A 20710-nucleotide genomic window follows, 5' to 3' on the forward strand; every position below is an offset into this window, starting at 1 on the left:
TGTATACAAAAAGGGAGTCAGGAGCGTACAAACACGAATGATTAAAAGATTGGGATTGGGGTTCTTGCTGGAAATAGCGTACTATACGCGCACTTTTTCTTGAGCCCGATTTTTACGGGGTGAGGAGCAAGGAGGGAGTGCTGCCAGTTCCGGTTATACTGCCAACTGGATGGAAATGAAATCTGATTTGAATCGATAATATGATCGATCGATATGAATTTTCTAAACATTTATTATCTTACGTCAACAATTGTGTCACACATACATTAACATTATATAACATTTCTCAATGCGAATCTTGTTACTAGCATGAATTATATAGTTTGGCTTTGCTGTGTAAACAACAACAGTACTAGTTTGCAAAGTGTACGCCAGATGTCGCACAGCGATGCATAAGCGATTCATAGTTTGTGTTTCAAAGGTTGCCGATATGGATGTCGAAGATAACCGAGGTCTACCGATTCAGCACTAGAGAGCTCAGGGCTCAAGAAAAAGTGCGCGTATAGTAAGCAACTTTGCGTGACAAAAGCCGAATACCGTAACCAGGCAACCAGAATACGTTCTATGGGTGGCCATCTTGGTGGACGGAAAGACGTGTTGATGTTGGACGTATTAGACCTATAAATAGAGCCTGTAGCAAAGCAATGGCAAATAATTTTAACGGGAAGTCATAAATTCAAATGCTGAACACTGCGGAAGGAAGAGGACGAGGCCCTATTTCTTTCGATTTTTTGGAACCCTTTCTTCTCCCTGTGGGTGGAGTCAAGGGATGCATTATCTGTACCGCTGTATGTCGTAAGAGGCTACTAAAAGGGGAACTCGCTCTCTCGTCTTCTAAGCCCAGAAACATATCAATGATTCTATGCTTTGCGCGTAGCAGAGAAATTTACATCTTTCACGATATCAAGATAAAGTTGAGAAAACATTGTGGCAGATATTCGTTCGTACGAAGAAGATTTAGAGATCGGAATAATTTACAAAGGGAGAAAAAAGTTCTATGAAAATCCACAGCCTGTTTCCAGTCATTTGACCGGGTCGGGAATGGATTTAATGAAGCCCGCATCTAGCGGCGAGGATATGAATTGTACCGGCTGCTGAAGTCTGTCACAATAAAAATTCGATAAATTTGCAAATTCTTTGATATTATTTAAGAAAATACCAGGTAATTAACTGATAGGCAATATTTAAAGATTAAAATGTCATAATGTTCCGTATTGAACTGTATCACAAATACAGGCACCGTGCTTCATATAAGTGACTGATCTTAAACTTTTCTGGTTTTTATGATTTAAAATCGCACATTTCTAATCTTTAATGTCTTATATTGCCTTTTCAACTGCTTTTGAAAGACTTATCCTTTAGTTTGTTGTTTTCCTATGCATTTTTTTTTGTATTTTTCATCGGCTGATGACCCAGATTGCTGGTCGAAACCGGTACCGCTGTAACGGTTCAAATCCCGTTACAAGATGATATCTGTATTTTTATTATTTTATTTGTATTATTATTATTATTATTATTATTATTATTATTATTAATATTATGTCCGTATTATTATTATTTTATCTGTGAGATTACAATTATTATTCAATTCCATTATGCATTGCTTGTCGCTTGCGTATTTGTAATAGAGTGTATGCTTATATACGTATACGTAGATTAACATTAAATACCTGTACGGTGAGAGTTTCGATATATCTGATGTGGATGTGACGTTGTTATATTTTGCACTACTGGCGATTCTGCCAAGTCATTGCTACGTCATGGCTACGTCATCGTGAGCTTTTAGGAATTCGCTCAGAGACTCAGCCGCCCCGGGGGATTTCACCATTACATGCAACAGTTTGAGGCGTTGCGGGAGTATGTCATTGTTATTTCTGGAGATTACGTAGCTGTGTCAACCAACGTCTATAAAAGGTGGATGCATATTGTAGCGTCAGTCATTATTTAAACGGAAGCAGTACAGTGAAGAAGTCAAAATGGATAAGTGAACAGTAATTAGTTAAACGGAAGCTGAACAGTGAAGAAGTCTACGAGATGAAGAGGCCTCAGTCGGTCAGTCAACGAGTGTGAACGAGAGATGGAGAAGACTCAGTGAGCCATTAATTATTGCTCATTGAGAGAGTGACGCCAAATGTTGGTCGGTCATTTAGTTGAAGACACGGACGCAAGGGCTTACCATGAAGTCAGAGAGGGATACCACCTACTATGAGGTAATACCATATTGACTTACAAAGAAGTCAGATAATATGGAGAAGAAGCAGTCACAAGGATGTATCACCAAGTTAGGCGTGACACTTCTACAGTAAACACCAGATCAAAGGATTACGTCGTAATTACACTCAAAGTATTGAAGGTACAGTCAAGTGAATCAGTGAGGGAAATATTTCGTATACATTGTTAAATGTCCGGTCAAGAAGAATTCAAATTCATGCCTAGCTTTCTTTCAGTTGCAATGTCATAATTTCATATTCTCATCTGTTTTATCGCAACAAGACTCACTATTTTTTATATATTATTTAAAGAATATATTTTGTTCTATCAAACGAATTCATAGTTTTATTTCAATGACAGTAAAATATCTTAACCTCAAAATTAATGGGGAAACCGAACGCCAATCTCCTTTTCCCAGAACTTATATCGTATGTTGTCAAAAGTAAGCTTATTACCCCACACCCTAGAGATAGTCAAGATTCTCATTCTATTATTGCTGCACTGAGTGGCAGCTGGCGCCCTTCAAATAACGTATGTGTAAGTAAGCAGGTAAGAAGTAAGTGTGAGTACAAGGTCCGACGAGTGTGTGTTTTATTTAATGAATGTTAATTTTCATAATTTCCATTTTAAATGCAGATATTCAGATTTTAATAATAATAATAATAATAATGTCATTTGCTTTACGGCTTACTAACTACTTTTACGGTCTTCGGAGACGCCGAGGTGCCGGAATTTAGTCCAGCGGGAGTTCTTTTACGTGCCAGTAAATCTACCGACACGAGGCTGTCGTATTTGAGCACCTTCAAATACCACCGGACCATGGGCGCCCGCAGGATCTTTTCCAGGGGGGGGGCACATTAACAATTTTCTTGAATATAAAAACCAATATAACATCAGCAACATTAAATTCTTTACAGAAACTTCCAGTTATAACATATGCTAGATGACTGTCAGTAATTTCAGTTTATGAAATAATCTGGTATGATATTAAACAATTGAACATCAACATCTTTAGAATTCCAGGGGGGGCAAGGGCCCCCCTTGCCCACCCTTCCGGGCGCCCATGCACCGGACTGAGCCAGGATCGAACCTGCCAAGTTGGGGTTAGAAGGCCAGCGCCTTAACCGTCTGAGCCACTCAGCCCGGCTATTCAGATTTTCAAGTTAAATACAGTTTTATAATATTTGTAAAATTAGTCAGCAACATAGGAAAGTTTTATATTGGCCCGCAACGTGGTGCACGAATAAATTCAGAACTTGGTCTGAATGACAGCATATCATAGGTTCATTTTGGAAAGAGTATGCACATTTAAGCCAACGGAATTATAATCGGTAAATGTCAGGAGTGTAAGTTTGTGATATATATTTGTATTTTGGGGATATGTCAAGGGATTTGAAGAGGGAAATTAATTTGAGATCGCGTACTATCACTAGTGAACCAAAGATGGACAAGGAAGACAATAACAAGTCATGTGACGACGAGGTCATTGCTTCCGTGGACATCCAAGGTGAAATTCAGAGTAGGGAACAGGTGAATACGATGGAAGTTTCTGAGGTAATTCAGGAAAGTGCAGAAATTGAGAAGCACACAGAAACTCAGAAGGAAGTCCCAGGGGGGATGAACCAAGATCAATTTTCCTTGCTGATGGCCACAGTAATTAGTAGTATTGAAAGTCAGAAACGAATGGAGGAAAATAATAAAGAGATGAAAGAATTAATTAGTAATAATAATGAAAACTGTAAAAAACTGATTGAAACTAGTAATGAAAATTGTAAAAAACAGATTAACTCTCTAAGTAGTAAAATGGAACAAATAATTAGTAGTAACGAAAATAATAAGAAAGAGATGCAAGAATTAATTAGTAATAGTAATGAAAATAGTAATAAACGAATGGAAAAGATGAGTGAAAATAATAAGAGATGAAAGAATTGATTGGTATTAGTAATGAAAATAATAAGAAACAGATGGAAAAAATAATTGGCAGTAATAAATGAAATTTTAATATGATCAATGAGAAAATAGATGGGTTAAGTGAATCACTAAATTCTAAAATAGATATTAAGATAGTAGAGGTAACTAGTCAAATATCTAAGTTAGAAAATAAGGTAAATAAAGAGTGTGTTGACCTTAGAGGAGAAATGGAGTTGAGTCGGAGAGATCTTCATACTCAGATTGAACATGTCAAAGGAACATGTACAGAGAATATCTTAGAGTTAAGTAATAAGATTTCTAGTAATCGGGAAGAAATTCGTGAGGTAGTCGAGAAAAGATTGGACGAGATTTACAATGCCGTTGGGGAAGATACGAGGGAACAGATTAGTAGTAATGAACAAATTGAAAGCAAACTTGTGGATGTCACTGAACTACGGAACGAACAGGAAACGCTATCACAGCAGGTGAGAGAGAGGGAGGAAGAATTGCACGAAGACGTGAGAATAGAGGAAGAGAAGGCTGAAAGAGTAGCGGAAGAAGAAATTTTGAGTTGCCAGGAAGTGATACGGCAGAAAGGTACAGGTGAGACGGCGAGAGAAGTGATAGTAGCGAGTGGTTTGTTCAGTAGGGATTGTGATTTAACCAAATTTTCTGGAAAACAGTTTAATTCGATAGAATTTGTAAACGTAGTTGAGAAAGGATTTGCAAGTAAGTTGAGGAATAATATTATTGAATGGGAATACGTACTGGAAATCTTGTCGAATGTTTTATCGGTAAAAGTAAAATATGGTTTCGAGTGTACTGGGATAATATGTCTAATTTAGGAGAATTGAAAGGAAAGTTCATTGATAGGCTTTGGGAGGAATGTGTGCAAGGGCGCGCGCGCGAGAGAGAGCGCATGATGGCTGGGGAAAGTAGTATAGTAGACAGAGGGGGGGAAATGTTAGCAGTGTATCAGAGGAGAGGAGGTGATCATGATGAGCAGAGAATTAAGAGTTATGTCGATGGTGATAGGGGTCAGAAGAGTAACCGGAGAGAATCGGGAGATGGGAGGCGTATGGATTTGAGTTATGAGGGAGAGGGTCAGAAGAGTAACCAGAGAGAATCGGAAGATGGGAGGCGTACGGATTTGAGTCATAGAGATGAAAATAGGCCTAACACGAATGTTATTCAGGATCCATCATTGAGCCAGAGTATTTCAGATTCACAGGGAATCGGGTAAATTAAGTGAACAGTCCGAAGGTAGAAGATGAACTGGTATGTAGTATAAGTAGTTATGTAGTGAAAGTAGATTTAAGAGTAGTGTGATTGTGATCTAAGTAATGTTAAGTGAGATATTTAAGTAATGGCGGAGTCGTAGATAATGAAGTAATTAACTGTAGTAGTAAGTTAGACGTAAGAAGTGATACGTTAAGTGATGTAAATACTTCTAATACTGAGAATATGATGTAAGTAGTGAGGTAGTAACTCCGATGATGGAAATTGTGTTGTGAAGAAGGTACTATTTTATAACAGCTATTGGGTAAGTCACAGAGTAAATAAGATGATAGCGGTACCAATCACGATTGAAGATAATTGTAAGTTTCAGCCATGCCTTTTTGTACCAGAACTTGTGTATTCAGTTATTTTAGTAGCTGACTTGGTTGCAAATCATGGAAGTAGAATAGACTTTAATTTAGGTGGTGTGTGTTTGTTCTGGGAGTAACCTAGCAAAGAAGTACGTGTTAATAATGATGGTCTGAGGTAAGTGTTTAGGTAACGTGTGTTCTTTAATGATATGAGAGGTAAGTGAAGTTGTTCCTAATGAGAGGAAATGTTTTGTTGAGTGTGTTCACGTGCCTGTACGATCAGTATCCGAGGGATAGTCGGTATGAGGCAGTGAATTACAGGAGTAATTGTGTTCGATGTTAGGTAAGCATCGAGATGTATTTAGCGGTAAGTGAGGAAGAACACGTATATGAACATAAATTTATAGTACATGACCATTCATCATTTGTGGGAGGTAAGTACCCCTGTCAACTTAAAAATGCCAGTGAAGTCTAAGAACAAATAAACATTATGCTGGATTACGGAATAATTGAACCATCTTGTAGCCATGGTATTGAGCCTTTAATTGTTGTTGCCAAGGAGGATGTGATCTATTGAGATATGTAAGTTAATAAGGGCAAAACTGATTCAGTTTGAGTGGCAGGGTGCTACTCAGAGTTCCATTTCATCATCTGCAGAGGCAGGAAATATATCTAAATTCTTTCTTTCTTTTGTATCACTATTGTGAACCGTATCGGGAAGTGTGCATATTCCTTAAAAGATCAGGAAGGGAAGATTGTCGCTACTTATAACATTAAGAATTTAAAGAAGTACTTCACGTGAGATTTGTTGAGATAAGAATAAGATGATTAATTAGTGTGAGAAACTGGCAAAATAAAACTAACATATGTGAATTTGCGTGTGAACCAAGTGTCGTATTGGTGTATTGGAAGAATAAGTGCTACATTGTCATGTGTTGTGTGGCAAAACGGAGAACAGGACATTGGACAGTTATCTGCGATAACAATATGCGAGAAAAGTTCTCATATAAGTGAATTTTCACAAAATGTTTTGATATGTTAAAAACAAGAATGTAGTATAATCAAGTAAAATTATTTGTATGTATTTAATAAAGTGCTATACTCTTGTGATTTGTATGAGAGAGACAGAGAATGGGACACTGAACAGTTATCTACGATGGCAATGTGCGAGAAAAATTCTCATATATGTGATGTTTTATAAAATGTATGGATGTTGAAAAAGAAAATTATTGTTGTATACTCATTTAAAGTGTTTATCTGTGTCAGTGTTATAATATAATTTTGTTCATAAATCAATCGATTCTTTGTTCTTCGATTTATTTATGAGGGAGGCGAATTGTAACGGTTCAAATCCCGTTACAAGATGATATCTGTATTTTTATTATTATTATTATGTCCGTATTATTATTATTTTATCTGTGAGATTACTATTATGTTGTTATAATTATTATTCAATTCCATTACGCATTGCTTGTCGCTTGCGTATTTGTAATTGAGTGTATGCTTATATACGTATATGTAGATTAACATTAAATACCTGTACAGTGAGAGTTTCGATATATCTGATGTGGATGTGACGTTGTTATATTTTGCACTACTGGCGATTCTGCCAAGTCATTGCTACGTCATGGCTACGTCATCGTGAGCTTTTAGGAATTCGCTCAGAGACTCAGCCGCCCCGGGGGATTTCACCATTACATGCAACAGTTTGAGGCGTTGCGGGAGTATGTCATTGTTATTTCTGGAGATTACGTAGCTGTGTCAACCAACGTCTATAAAAGGTGGATGCATATTGTAGCGTCAGTCATTATTTAAACGGAAGCAGTACAGTGAAGAAGTCAAAATGGATAAGTGAACAGTAATTAGTTAAACGGAAGCTGAACAGTGAAGAAGTCTACGAGATGAAGAGGCCTCAGTCGGTCAGTCAACGAGTGTGAACGAGAGATGGAGAAGACTCAGTGTGCCATTAATTATTGCTCATTGAGAGAGTGAGGCCAAAGGTTGGTCGGTCATTTAGTGGAAGACACGGACGCAAGGGCTTACCATGGAGTCAGAGAGGGATACCACCTACTATGAGGTAATACCATATTGACTTACAAAGAAGTCAGATGATATGGAGAAGAAGCAGTCACAAGGATGTATCACCAAGTTAGGCGTGACACTTCTACAGTAAACACCAGATCAAAGGATTACGTCGTAATTACACTCAAAGTATTGAAGGTACAGTCAAGTGAATCAGTGAGGGAAATATTTCGTATACATTGTTAAATGTCCGGTCAAGAAGAATTCAAATTCATGCCTAGCTTTCTTTCAGTTGCAATGTCATAATTTCATATTCTCATCTGTTTTATCGCAACAAGACTCACTATTTTTTATATATTATTTAAAGAATATATTTTGTTCTATCAAACGAATTCATAGTTTTATTTCAATGACAGTAAAATATCTTAACCTCAAAATTAATGGGGAAACCGAACGCCAATCTCCTTTTCCCAGAACTTATATCGTATGTTGTCAAAAGTAAGCTTATTACCCCACACCCTAGAGATAGTCAAGATTCTCATTCTATTATTGCTGCACTGAGTGGCAGCTGGCGCCCTTCAAATAACGTATGTGTAAGTAAGCAGGTAAGAAGTAAGTGTGAGTACAAGGTACGACGAGTGTGTGTTTTATTTAATGAATGTTAATTTTCATAATTTTCATGTTAAATGAAGATATTCAGATTTTCATGTTAAATACAGTTTTATAATATTTGCAAAATTAGTCAGCAACATAGGAAAGTTTCACCGCGTTTAATCAAATAAGAATGTACAGTAACACTACATTTCTTATTTGATTGTATTGAATAGGTTGAACCATTTTATTTCTTATTTCAATTTAATTGTGATAGGCAATATGTCACGTGGGCGATCACCCTAAATGATCATTGGAGACAGATAACTGATTTCATTACTTCATGGTGTTTGATTGGTTCGAAGAATCAAGGTGACGAGAAGAGTGAGGGGAACGGCCACAAAGGGCGTGAATATGAAAGACTCCTTCGGCGTTGCAAACCTAACAGGCCTAACTTTTGTGTCAGAAGAGAAAAAATTTGACCTGAAGAGTGGGATAAGAATGATAAAAGCTAGGAGCGAGGCAAGCAAGTGGAAGCAATGCCAGCTAGTGGTGGTGATATTGGTGATTGTTGCTTTAAGGGGAAGTACAACTAGGTAATATTATTATTATTATTAATAATAATAATAATAATAATAATAATAATAATAATAATAATAGTAACAGAGCGTGTTGTCCGTGCAGTTAGGGGTGTGCAGCTGTGAGCTTGCATTCGGGAGATAGTGGGTTCGAACCCCACTGTCGGCAGCCCTGAAGATGGTTTTCCGTGGTATCCCATTTAAACGCCAGGAAAATGCTGGGGCTGTAACTCAATTAAGGTGACAGCCGCTTCCTTCTCACTCCTATCCCTTTCCTATCCCACCGTTCGCCATAAGACTTTTCGGTGCCGTGCGACGTAAAGCAACTTGTCAAGAAAAATCAAATGATGGTAATACCAAAAGGAGAATAGTCACGTACAGCACGAGAAAAATAAAATACATCGTAAGCTCCCCACATCTAATACCGAAGGTGTTGGAAGGAAACAAGACATGACCACGGAAGGTTGGATAGGAATGATAAGTGTGAGGAACCTAACACAAGCAATTAAAAGCCACAACAGACTCAGCTGAGGAAGACTGGGTCTTATCGCAGTCGGTGAAAAATGCCAAGATCTATTAATGCGAGAGTTAATGATCGCTTATGCCTTTGCTGGCGGGGAGTGGGCTACTTTCATTGAACCGTCTCAGTCTTAAATTTGGCTTTGACAATATGAAAGTGACTGAGGTATGAGCGATGCTAGTAATATCATTCCTTATGCAGCCAGTCCCTGCTATGAATGGTGTGAAAATGTTGCTCATAGGGTCGGTTGATGCATACATTTCAGTGGAATTGGCAGACTGATAGCCTATGTAGTAGCAACTTCTGGCTCGGTGAGGAAAGCAACGGGAAACTACCTCATTTCCCTAGTACGCCTCATCAGTGATGTCTAAGCCATCTATGACAACTGATGGCGGAGCTGTTGAGGATCCAACCAGCCTTAGGGTTGAGAACTGACAACACAAGACAGGATTACGAACTGTTCATGACACTTGTTTCTGGAATGCAAGTCAGCAAAAACCAAACTTACCGAGCGAGTTGGCCGTGCGCGTAGAGGCGCGCGGCTGTGAGCTTGCATCCGGGAGATCGTGGGTTCGAGCCCCACTGTCGGCAGCCCTGAAGATGGTTTTCCGTGGTTTCCCATTTTCACACCAGGCAAATGCTGGGGCTGTACCTTAATTAAGGCCACGGCCGCTTCCTTCCAACTCCTAGGCCTTTCCCATCCCATCGTCGCCATAAGACCTATCTGTGGCGGTGCAACGTAAAGCAACTAGCAAAAGAAAAAATATTTAGTGCCGACAAGATGTTTTAGCAGAGCGCTGCGAGCGAAAGATACCATAAGAGTGACATTAAATAACGTACCTTCGGTCATCTATTAGAGAAGATCGAAACACAATCCCAGATCACGGAGAAGTACCCAAATAGCAAATGGAAAGATATCTGGAAAAATTCCAAACATTCTTATATCCCAACTAACGGGAAAGTAGCCGCATGCAATTATTCCAAAAGAGGATAAAAATTTCCGTCACATCACCATCCAATCACCACTCTGTAAAAAAAATGTCTGGACGTGGACACACAGATGCATAAAATTACTAACTGTGGAAGTGTCAAAGTTGTCTGGAAATGATTTTTTTTTCTTTGCTATGACAGATGACGGGATCAGCTAATCCTAATGAAGCTTACAGAACAGTTTTAGACCTAGATTTCGGTACTCAGCACTTGAAATTTGCGAGAACTTGGCTTGTCATGGTGTATCTCTGTTATGTCCCGAAAAACGAACAGTGCTCCCTGCACACATTCATCGGACTTCTAAAAGATACCAAACAAACATTACTGAAACGTGTGCCAACGATAGAGAAAAAACACGTCAAGGAACTCAAGAGTGTTTCATTATAACATTCGAATGGTCGCGCAGTGTTTTTCTCACAATGAAGGTTTTTTCATGGTGTGTTTTTTGCCAATGGATTTTACCTAAGTTGAAATGACTATTTTCTAGAGCAATATTGTAAGAGAGAAATAATGTAAAGTCTATTTTCAAGGACAAAAGGACATGTGACAAGTGAACATTATACTGTTACATAGTGGCGGGCGGTGAACATATTCATTACCCCAGCTGCAAAAAAGGTTTTCTTAAATATTAACAATCGTAACCCCACTACAGTCTTTAAAGTCAACATTACCATTTTATAAGGCTGCGTTTATCGTGAAAAGGTCTACCTGAGAAAGATCTTTCAAGAATATTTTCAACCACACGCTCGCATATACTTCCAAATTGATATCCATGGCAGTGACGACACCATCATAACTTAATCTATAGCAGATTTTAAGCAATGTACTTACAGTTTCATCCGGTGACGCTTCGTGATAGTACAGTCATGGTTTTCACAAAAATACACTGGGAATAACTGTTTTTTACTTAAAAAGCTTAATCTAAACTAATCAGCAAAATTCAACTGGTATTTTACCGTCGCTGGAGTTTTATGGTTTCACTCGCTTACTGAGTGTACGTGCATCAACGACAAACGAGGGAAAATATTTGTCACGGCGTATAACACACGTTATATTCATGAAGAATGCTACAGAACTCGCGAAACCTTCACCTATAATCCAAGAGGAACAGTACAAGAATTCACTATATACCACCATCACAGACAACCAAATTCAAAATTCTTTTACTTCGCGCTTAACTCTGTGTTCATGCTGGACAAGCTAAATGTTTTTCTGCGGCTCTCGGAACATATACTCTACACGGGCGATCAATAAATTGCTCGAAGAAACTGTATATATGCCGAAACCCAAGACTAAAATGTATTATTCTATATTACAATTGATTTCATATACTGGCTCTATTTTTATTAGCAAGACGATGTAAAAGTGGCTATACTGTTAAGATGTTGATATTTTTCTTGCAGTCTCTAGTGTGTGGCGCTGAGGACTTCGAGTGTCAAGTATTAAAACTAACATTACCTTACCTAAGCTAGCTGGACTGTCGCCGTAAATTGCTGGCGGGGGCGAGCCTACAGCTCCGCCCAGATCCCAGGACAAGGAAGCTTCAAGTGCATGGATCACCCAAGCGACCTTACATTTCGCTGGGGTAGCAAGGTAACCCAGCTCGTTGGAGAAGCTGAACTGCGGTAGTGCGAGCGGATTGTCGAGACAGCTGTACCTGGCTAGGCTTAGATGTTCACAATTTTTAAAACATTATAAAAAGCGTTCTAAGGAATCATTACAAAATGTTAATACGAAGTTCTTTACCCCAGCAGTGCTGGGGTAGATGGGGTTTCAGTGCACGCACCTGCTGTTACAAGAGATTGAGTGATGTGTAACTTTTGTTTGTTAGTTTTAAACCTTGTAATTTGTGGGAAATAAAATAAATAAGTTGAACAAAACCACGCTCATGTTCTAAGCCTCTGGGTTCGCCCTTTAAGCCGTATCTTGTGGCAGGCAGGGGATACCGTGGATGTGTTATACGGTCCCCACCCACGAGGGAAATTCTGTTTTCTTCGTACACTACCGGCATTAGGTTACTAAACTTTTGAGTCTTTATTCCCCTTTCTCTAAAAGAGACCCAGATCTTTCGATAGCTTGGTCCTCTTCCTCGTCCTCATTCGATTACAATTAACCAGGTCTGATAACCTTGTTGTTTTCCTTTGAAACCACTACCTCCAACCCACAGTGCGCTCACTTACCAAAACTACCCAAGCACTAATAAACAAAAGAAGGTAGTGCATACAGTACCGTGGCCTGTCAAGAGGACTGCTACCCAACTAGATGCCCTGCAGGTATTGGAGAGTTACGTGCTCAGCGTGTAGACATCCTTAGCACTATTCGTAACCGGTCCCACTGCCTCTCACATCAGATAGTTCCGCAGATTACTCACAAGGCAGAGTGAACCCCGCTCCAGCACTCAGTCCCGAGTTAAATACTTGCACTGACCGGGAATCGCACCTGGGACTGACCGAACATAAGCACACTTGTAGCATTACGTGAGCCGGGCTGAGAGGCACTGGCCTTCTCACCCCAACTTGGCAGGTTCGATCGTGGCTCAGCCCGGTCGTATTTGAAGATGCTTAAATACGTCAACCTCTTGTCAGCAGATTTACCGACACGTAAAAGAACTACTGCGGGCACAATTCCGGTACCTCGGCGTCTCCGAAAATTGTAAAAGAAGTAGTTAGTGGGACGTAAGGTAAAATAATATTATTACTATTTAGTATTATGTGACTGTCGATATCATGGACATCGCCACGGGAAATGAACTTCACTTAGGCGTGACATTTGTGTTCAAAAATCCCACATATATTAGCCGCGATAAGAACCGACACCTCCATCCCTAGAAGCTAGTAGTACCGCGCGAGTTGGCCGTGCGATCAGGGCCACGCGGCTGTGAGCTTGCATCCGGGAGATAGTGGGTTCCCAATGTCGGCAGCCCTGAAGATGTTTTCCCGTGGTTTCCCAATTTCACACCGTGCAGATGCTGGGGCTGTACCTTAATTAAGGCCACGGCCACTTCCTTCCAACTCCTAGGCCTTTCCTATCCCATGGCCGCCATAAGACCTATCAGTGTCGGTGCGACGTACAGCAACTAGCCAAAAAACAGCCAGTAGTAATTATTATATTATTGGCCTTATGATCCACCGACTACTGTTACGGTGCCAGAATTTTGTCTTGCAGGAGTTAATTTACGTTCCAAAACAAAACAAATCCCATGGCGCTTCAGCTCTGGCGGCCTTGGCTTACCAAGCACTCGCTGCTCAACCAGAAAGCCAGAAGATTAAGAGGTGACATCCGCTTAGCGCAAAAGATGCTCTCTACTGTTATTCTTGGCTTTGTTCCCGTCAGATATCTCCTGAATTATTCTGACTTAGGCTAGGTCCATATGGAATCAGCACTCAGATCCAGGTAAAAAATCTCACCGGGTAAGAGGAAGCTTGATAACTACCCCCACCCCAGTTTTTACGTCGCAACCCACATGGATTTTCGGCGAGGACAGGATAAAGAAAACTGTGTGTCGGTGGCCTTAACCAAGGATCAATCCCAGCCTGTGCCTGGTGTGAACATGGGAAACCACGATAATATTCAGGCCTGTCGACGGCGGCGTTCGAAGCCATCATCTCCCAAATGCAAGCTTACTATTACTCGGTCCACACTGCGGCCAGTAAATCTACCAACACGAACCTGACGTCTTTGAGCACCTTCAATTATCACTGGACTGAGACGGGTTCGAACCCACCAGCTTGGGATCAGAGGCCTGCGGTTCTACCATCTGAGCCAGTCATCTACCACGCCCCTCAACACACCAGTATGTATCAATGGATATAACTGTTTCACCTTAAATGTAATACTTATTAATAAATTCGCTGTCTTTTCCGCGTCAGCATAGTGTCCTTCGGTTCAGAGGTCCATGGGTTCGTTTCTCGGCCAGGTCGAGGATTTTAACTAGCATAATTAATTCCTATGGGTGAATGCGTTCGTCTCAATACTCGTCTCCATGTGCACACAGCACATCATACCACTAACCAAACACGGAACAGTGATTACACCCCTTCACATGGCGTTGGCGTCAAGAAGAGCACCCAGCCGTAAAACTGTCCCAAATCCACACGTGTTCCGACCTCAGGAAATTGGAGGGAAAGGCCAGGAGAATGATAATAAATTCGCTGTCCAGTGGAGACACACTACAGTATGTTGGTGGTCACATTTCTTCCATATTGTCACCACATTATTGACAAATGAGCTATACACATTGAAACACTGACTAGATAGGCTGGAATAAAAACTGATATAAAAATATCGGACGTACCTCTCAGATGTGTCTGGACTCGCAGTGCGACTGCACGTTCACCTCGGGCTGCCACACACGACTGATCGACTCGCGGTCTGCCCAGCACAACTTAGCACCTGCAGAGCGCGGTAGGAGTTGGTACCCCATACGTCATCGTAGCGTCCTGCGTTCAAAGCAGATGCACCTTCAAGTGTCCCCTCTTACGGTCGTCACCAAAAGTAAGACAAATACAGTACATCTGCATTAGAGACTGTAATTTTCGCAGCATTTAGTCTGCAAGCCTCTAGTATTCAACTATGCGCCACCACAACCCTCTATTTACAGCTAGCTCTGTAGTCTCGTTTATTTTCACACCTCTTACTTCTGAATCATTAAAAGCGGAGACTAACCATCATCATCTTGGTGTTCCTCTGCTCCTCTTACTCTTCATGGACGACTTTATTATTCTCCTAGTAACATATCCTTCTCCATTCGCCTCACCTTACACCACAAAAAAGTCAATTTCAACTATCGAGTTCATTTCAAACTTAGCCTTTATCTCCTTATTCCGAATACCCTCCTGCAATTGTTCCTACCTGTTTTTACAAGCAATCACTCTTGCTACTTTCACTTCCACCTTATGAATAATTATATAACCCAAATTTACACAGCTTTCACACCTGTACAATAAATTCGCTCTGAAATCAGTTTTGTCCGAGAACTAACTTCCATTTTACAGAATACTTTTGATCACAACTGCAAGCTCACTGCATTACACTGCATTCAAACTCACTTAATATACTGTCATTCTCAAAGAATACACATTTCAAGTAATTGGTTTGATCCACCTGTTTCAATTTCATATTTCCCATCTGATATTCAGTCCTCGAAGGTTTCTTCACAGCTGACATCACTTAAGTCTTGTTAATACTCATTTCCACATCATACTCGCACCTTTTTCCAGACTCTAAGATATTTAGATTGCTGGCTTTCTGCACACTCGGCCTTTGAGAATATGCCGTCGACATAAGCTAAACTGCTTACTACATTTCTGTCTAACTAAATCGCTCCCTTCCACTTTATACCTTTCAGTAAATGATTCACATATTCTATCAAGAGCAAAGATGAATAATTACAGCCTTGCGTGGCCCCTGCAACTACATAGAGTAAAAAACAAGAAAAATTATCGTTCCCCTTTTAAGGGGAAAACGTCAACATTAGCAGCCTCATCACTCAAGATGGACCGAGCAAATAGGCTGTGTGCATAGAGTCGTGAAGGTGTGACCCTGCATTCGGGAAGTGGTGGGTTCGAATTCCACCTCGGTAGCCCTGAAGATGGTTTTCCATGGTTTCCTATTTTCACAGCAGGTATAACCTTAATTAAGGCCACGGTCGCTTCCTTGCCGATCCTAGCCCTTTCTCATCCTTGCGTCGCTAAAAACCTTTGATGTGATACTGAGACGTTAAAACATTAGCAAAACAAAACTGAAGATGGAAAGGGAGAAGTTGTGAATCAATGACGCGAACAAAATCACCGTTCTCAGATTTGGTCAAGACCCCCCACTCTAACAGAAATCAGTTGAACAAAGTAACGACATTGTTTGCATTAGTTGTAAAAAAGATCGCACATTTTCTCTGCTACACGGAAAGGCAGAGAATCATGGAAATGTTTTCGGTCTTAGAAGAAGAGAGAGTGAGTACAGATTCTTTGGGTGTTCCCCTCTTAGTAGCCTCTTACGACATGCACAGGATACATATAATGCACAGCTTCGTGTCGGTGGATTTACTGGCACGTAAAAGAACTCCTTGCAGACAAAATTCCGGCACATCGGCGTCTCAGAAAAACCGTCAAATGTAGTTAGTAGGACGCAAAGACAATAACACTATTATTACATATAATGCATCCTTCGCCACTCCTCACCCCCCGGGGGGAAGATAATGAGTTCCGACACATCGAAAGAAAAATGAGTGTAGCCACAAAAGAATGGTAAGGTCATCAATAAACAGAGCTAAAAGAAGGGGACCTAGGACAGTGCCCTGTGGGACACCAGAGAGAGTGGTGGTGGTGGGAGAAGAACCTCATGAATTGTGATAAAATGGAATGCATTCTAGAACTCCTAAATGTGATACTAATCTAATTATAACTATTAGCCAGTCTTGTGGTATAGAGGTAGCGTGTCTGTCTCTTATTCCAAGACCCTGGGTTCGTTTTCCGGCCAGTTCAAGGATTTTAATTCTGGACTGAAGAGTAGAACGGGGTACACTTGGTACGAGATTTTCTCAAGCTCTTAGTTACATGAAGAAAGCGCACAGTGAGAAGATGACGCTACTGACCGAGTGTACATACAGGGTAGGTGAGAAGTGCCCGTAACCCTGTAACTGTTTAACAGCGCGTGGTCCTTGATGGATGCAGTTCTTCTCCCACCACCACCCTCTCTAGTGTCCCGCAGGGCAGTATCCTAGGTCCCCTTACTTTTTCCCTGTTTATTGATGATCTCATCGATACTGTTTCCCACCATTCATGTGAAATCCTTCTCTTTGCAGATGATTGTAAAATCTCCAAGCACGTCGATTCTCCCACAGATACAATCGAATTGCAAAATGCAATTGATTCACTGTCAGCTTGGTGTACTACATGGCGTCATCCCTCCAAGTGTTCAACCATTTCGTTCACAATTCGTAAATCCCCCGTTCTACAAGAATATCGCCTACTGAACCAACCGATTGCAATTGTTGACAATCAAAAAGATGTACGAGGGTATGTTGACAGTAAATTGTTGTTTGTCTCGCACATAAACAGGGTCACCTCACGTGCTATGTCACTCCTTCACTTACTCTACAGGTTTTCTGACATCACAGACGTAAATGTCCTCAGAGCATTTTACGTTTCCTGTATCTTACCGATTGTTGAATACGCCTCTCCAGTCTGGTCCATTTCTGCTTCTTTAGATTTTAGCCACCTTGACCGTGTACAATCTTTTTTCTGTGATATTGTCAGAGCCAGGGTCCCTGCACATCGCAACCTACGCACTATCCAAGTGCTTGGGAAACTGAACCTCAAGACTCTTTCTGCTCGGAGGAAAGTAGCCGACCTAAAGCTGCTGTACAAAGCAGCTAATGGTCTATTTAGGTCTCCAGATTTAGTTTCCTTATTCCCCCTACACGGCCCATCATGTAGTACCAGAATGAAGACCCTATTCCATATTCCTTACTCCCGGCTTTCTCTCAGCCAAATATCCATTTCTGTGCACATTCCAGCAATGTTTAATACCTCACCTATCAACAAGAACCTAGACATCTTCGTATCGTTTCCTTCCTTCTGTCATGATATTTACCATATAACTTAACTTTCCTTCCTCTTCTTCTTTCTTGTTTCTATTCCTGTATTTACTGTAATTATATCTTCCTTTGTTAATGTCGTTGTTTATGTATTATATAGAATTGTCCAGTTTTTATTGTGTATATATGTGCCCTTTGTAAATATCTATATATATCTTCCATTTTAGATTAATAACTATTGTACATAACTCGGATTTTTGTAAGGCGTTTTGCTGTTGTTGTTACTGAATAAATAAATAAATACATAAATAAATAAATATCGAATGTTATTTAGGTTATGTTACTTACGTATTAAGTGTACAATACATCTGTATTGAACCCATAATTCTACGATGAAAAATAATTCTAAATATTTATTTCAGCTACAAACAACTTTTTTGAGTGTAGCCATGTTTTCACTCATGTACATAGATCACTTTTATGGGCATACTTAGATTTCCATTTACTTTATTACTTATTGTGTTCTCTTTATGCATTGCTTATTTTTTCCAGTTTGTATCTTACTTTTTCATTATGACTTTGTCTCTTTCTCATCATCTTTACGCTCCGAATTTTATTCTATTTTATTTGTTGAACTCTGCTTTCTTTCTTCCTTATATGCTGTCCAAACCTGTAATTTTTAGCTTATCCTTGATTTTATGATAGAATAGTATATTTCTTTTATATATGTATTATCCGTAGATTAATTATGTGGTTAAGTGTAAGAGAGGGCCACAACCCCTAACTTCGCCACTGCTAAAGTCAATAAATAAATACATAAATAAATTTCAAGAATCTGGCTCTCTCGTGGGAATAGCGCTCTCCGCGATCAGCGAGCCAACATTTCCTGAAATGCCGGGATACTTCGGTTGACTTCGAGTATTGAATAAATTATCAATTTCGAAAAATCCTTCATAACGAGAGACTTTGGCAACATGGTAAATCCAGGAATAAAGTATCTAAATAATTAATAAACCTTACGTGAATATAGAATCCCAAGGGTAAATATAAATGCAGTTAAGCCTGGAGGAAAGTTGGCGTCCTACTCGCGGATTTGCGACACGTGCCGAGGCCAATGGATGACGAAAAGGCTGCGAAACTACATGTCAGAAATAATTCATTACGCCCGTTGCAAGTATGGGAAAAATATAAAATTAACACCATAATGAATTATAAGTCCGTCTGAATTTATGGAATAAATTCCAAGAAAATTGGTCCAGTGGATGTGGAATTAGCAGATTGCACAACCGAGCCTCCTGGAGAGGGTTGCGTCCCTCCCGGAGGGTATATAAGAAACCCTCCTCCATCTATTTTACACACTCTGTCTGAAGGTCTGAGCGGTGAAACCCACGTCACTCGTCTGCAAGAAAGTGCGGGGTTTAGTTCCAAATAACTTGTCATATATATTCGTGTCAATGGTTCAAGTAAAATAGTAAATGGAAGGTGATAGAATTCGTAGCTGAGTTTCTCTCCGTATTACAATTGTGTGTGTTTCATTTTTATCAAAGGGAGTCTGGAGGCTAGCCAATGAGGGGTGATTTTTGTTATCTATTTGAAACACCTGGACAGCAGTAGAGTTACGAAAGCAGAGTCCTGGGAAACAGTGGCAGTCACAGATTGAGAAGGGTGCTCGTCGCACGTTAAACGCGAAGAAGGTGCGGTATTTGCGGTGTTAGTCGATACCAAGTGTAAAATCTGTGTAGTTTAAGTTATATATATAAGAAGATGATATCCAGTGCAGCCATGAAAGGCTAAATAAAAGAGGCAGCTGGCTAAATGTGGCCATAATCTCCATGATGACAATGATTACACGTCTGTGACTATATTTCATTAAGGTTGTAGTATAGAATTTGTTTGTCCCAATAAATTTTCAATGCGTGTGTCCAATTAATATGTAATAATGATCAGGTGAATGTGTTACATTTCTGGTCGTCGTGTGAAACTCTTCAGGGAAGTAAAATTCATGGCGAGAAACTATAGAATGTGAAGTTTAAATAATGTGTTATCATTCTTTGAGATAGTGTTCAAATTGAGCAAACTTAGAAAGGTGACAACGATAATGTAGTCGTGGTGAATGCCTTAATTTCAAATATCGTATGATTTCAGAAATTTTTTGTCGAAATAATAATAATAATAATAATAATAATAATAATAATAATAATAATAATAATAATAATAATAATAATAATAATAATAATAATATTTACCGCCAGATAAAATTTTTCTATGTTAAAAGTGTATCTAACAGATATATTCAGTAAGATTGGCGTTCATTTCGAAATTCAGTGAAGTCTGATAAAGTTATATTTATTCGTGGGAAGTTAATTTTGTGACATTGTGTATATCGGTGATATAGGAAATAACGGTGCGCTATTGTATTCTTGAGGTCCGAAAGTGGTAGTAAAAGTGAATGAAAAGGATTTTTTTTAAGTTGTTCGTCATGTGAGTATTGAGGTGAAAAGTTGTGAAACAGGAAGAAATGGATTGCGCCGGAATGATATGTTGAGAGAATAGTTGTGTAGATGTTGAATGTAGGGGAAGCCTGTATTTAATGAGTAATGCCGCCGTGATGAGAGGCGATGAATATGAATTTTTGGGACAGGCTATATTTGTTGATGGCGAAGAATTTTTGAGACAGGCTGTATATTAAATGTGATATTTCTGAGGCAGGCTGTAGTGAAATTCCGCTAACAATCCGGAACAGCTGACCGAGTGAAGGTTGGTT

General features: G+C 39.7%; 1 protein-coding gene across 3 annotated transcripts in view; it reads right to left on the minus strand.

Annotated features, from left to right (window-relative positions):
• Positions 1-14781, minus strand: part of LOC136879011 (scoloptoxin SSD14) — a 300668-nt gene extending 285887 nt beyond the window's left edge. The window contains exon 1 of one of the 3 annotated variants that reach the window (XM_067152702.2): positions 14707-14781. The gene's annotated coding sequence lies outside the window, so the exon portion shown is untranslated. The remainder of the gene's footprint in view (positions 1-14706) is intronic. The other 2 variants (XM_067152701.2, XM_067152704.2) reach the window with 2 other exon arrangements.
• Between the last annotated feature and the right edge of the window lie 5929 nt (positions 14782-20710).

The sequence above is a fragment of the Anabrus simplex genome, chromosome 8, assembly GCF_040414725.1.
Source record: "Anabrus simplex isolate iqAnaSimp1 chromosome 8, ASM4041472v1, whole genome shotgun sequence".
Classification (NCBI taxonomy): Eukaryota; Metazoa; Arthropoda; class Insecta; order Orthoptera; family Tettigoniidae; genus Anabrus; species Anabrus simplex.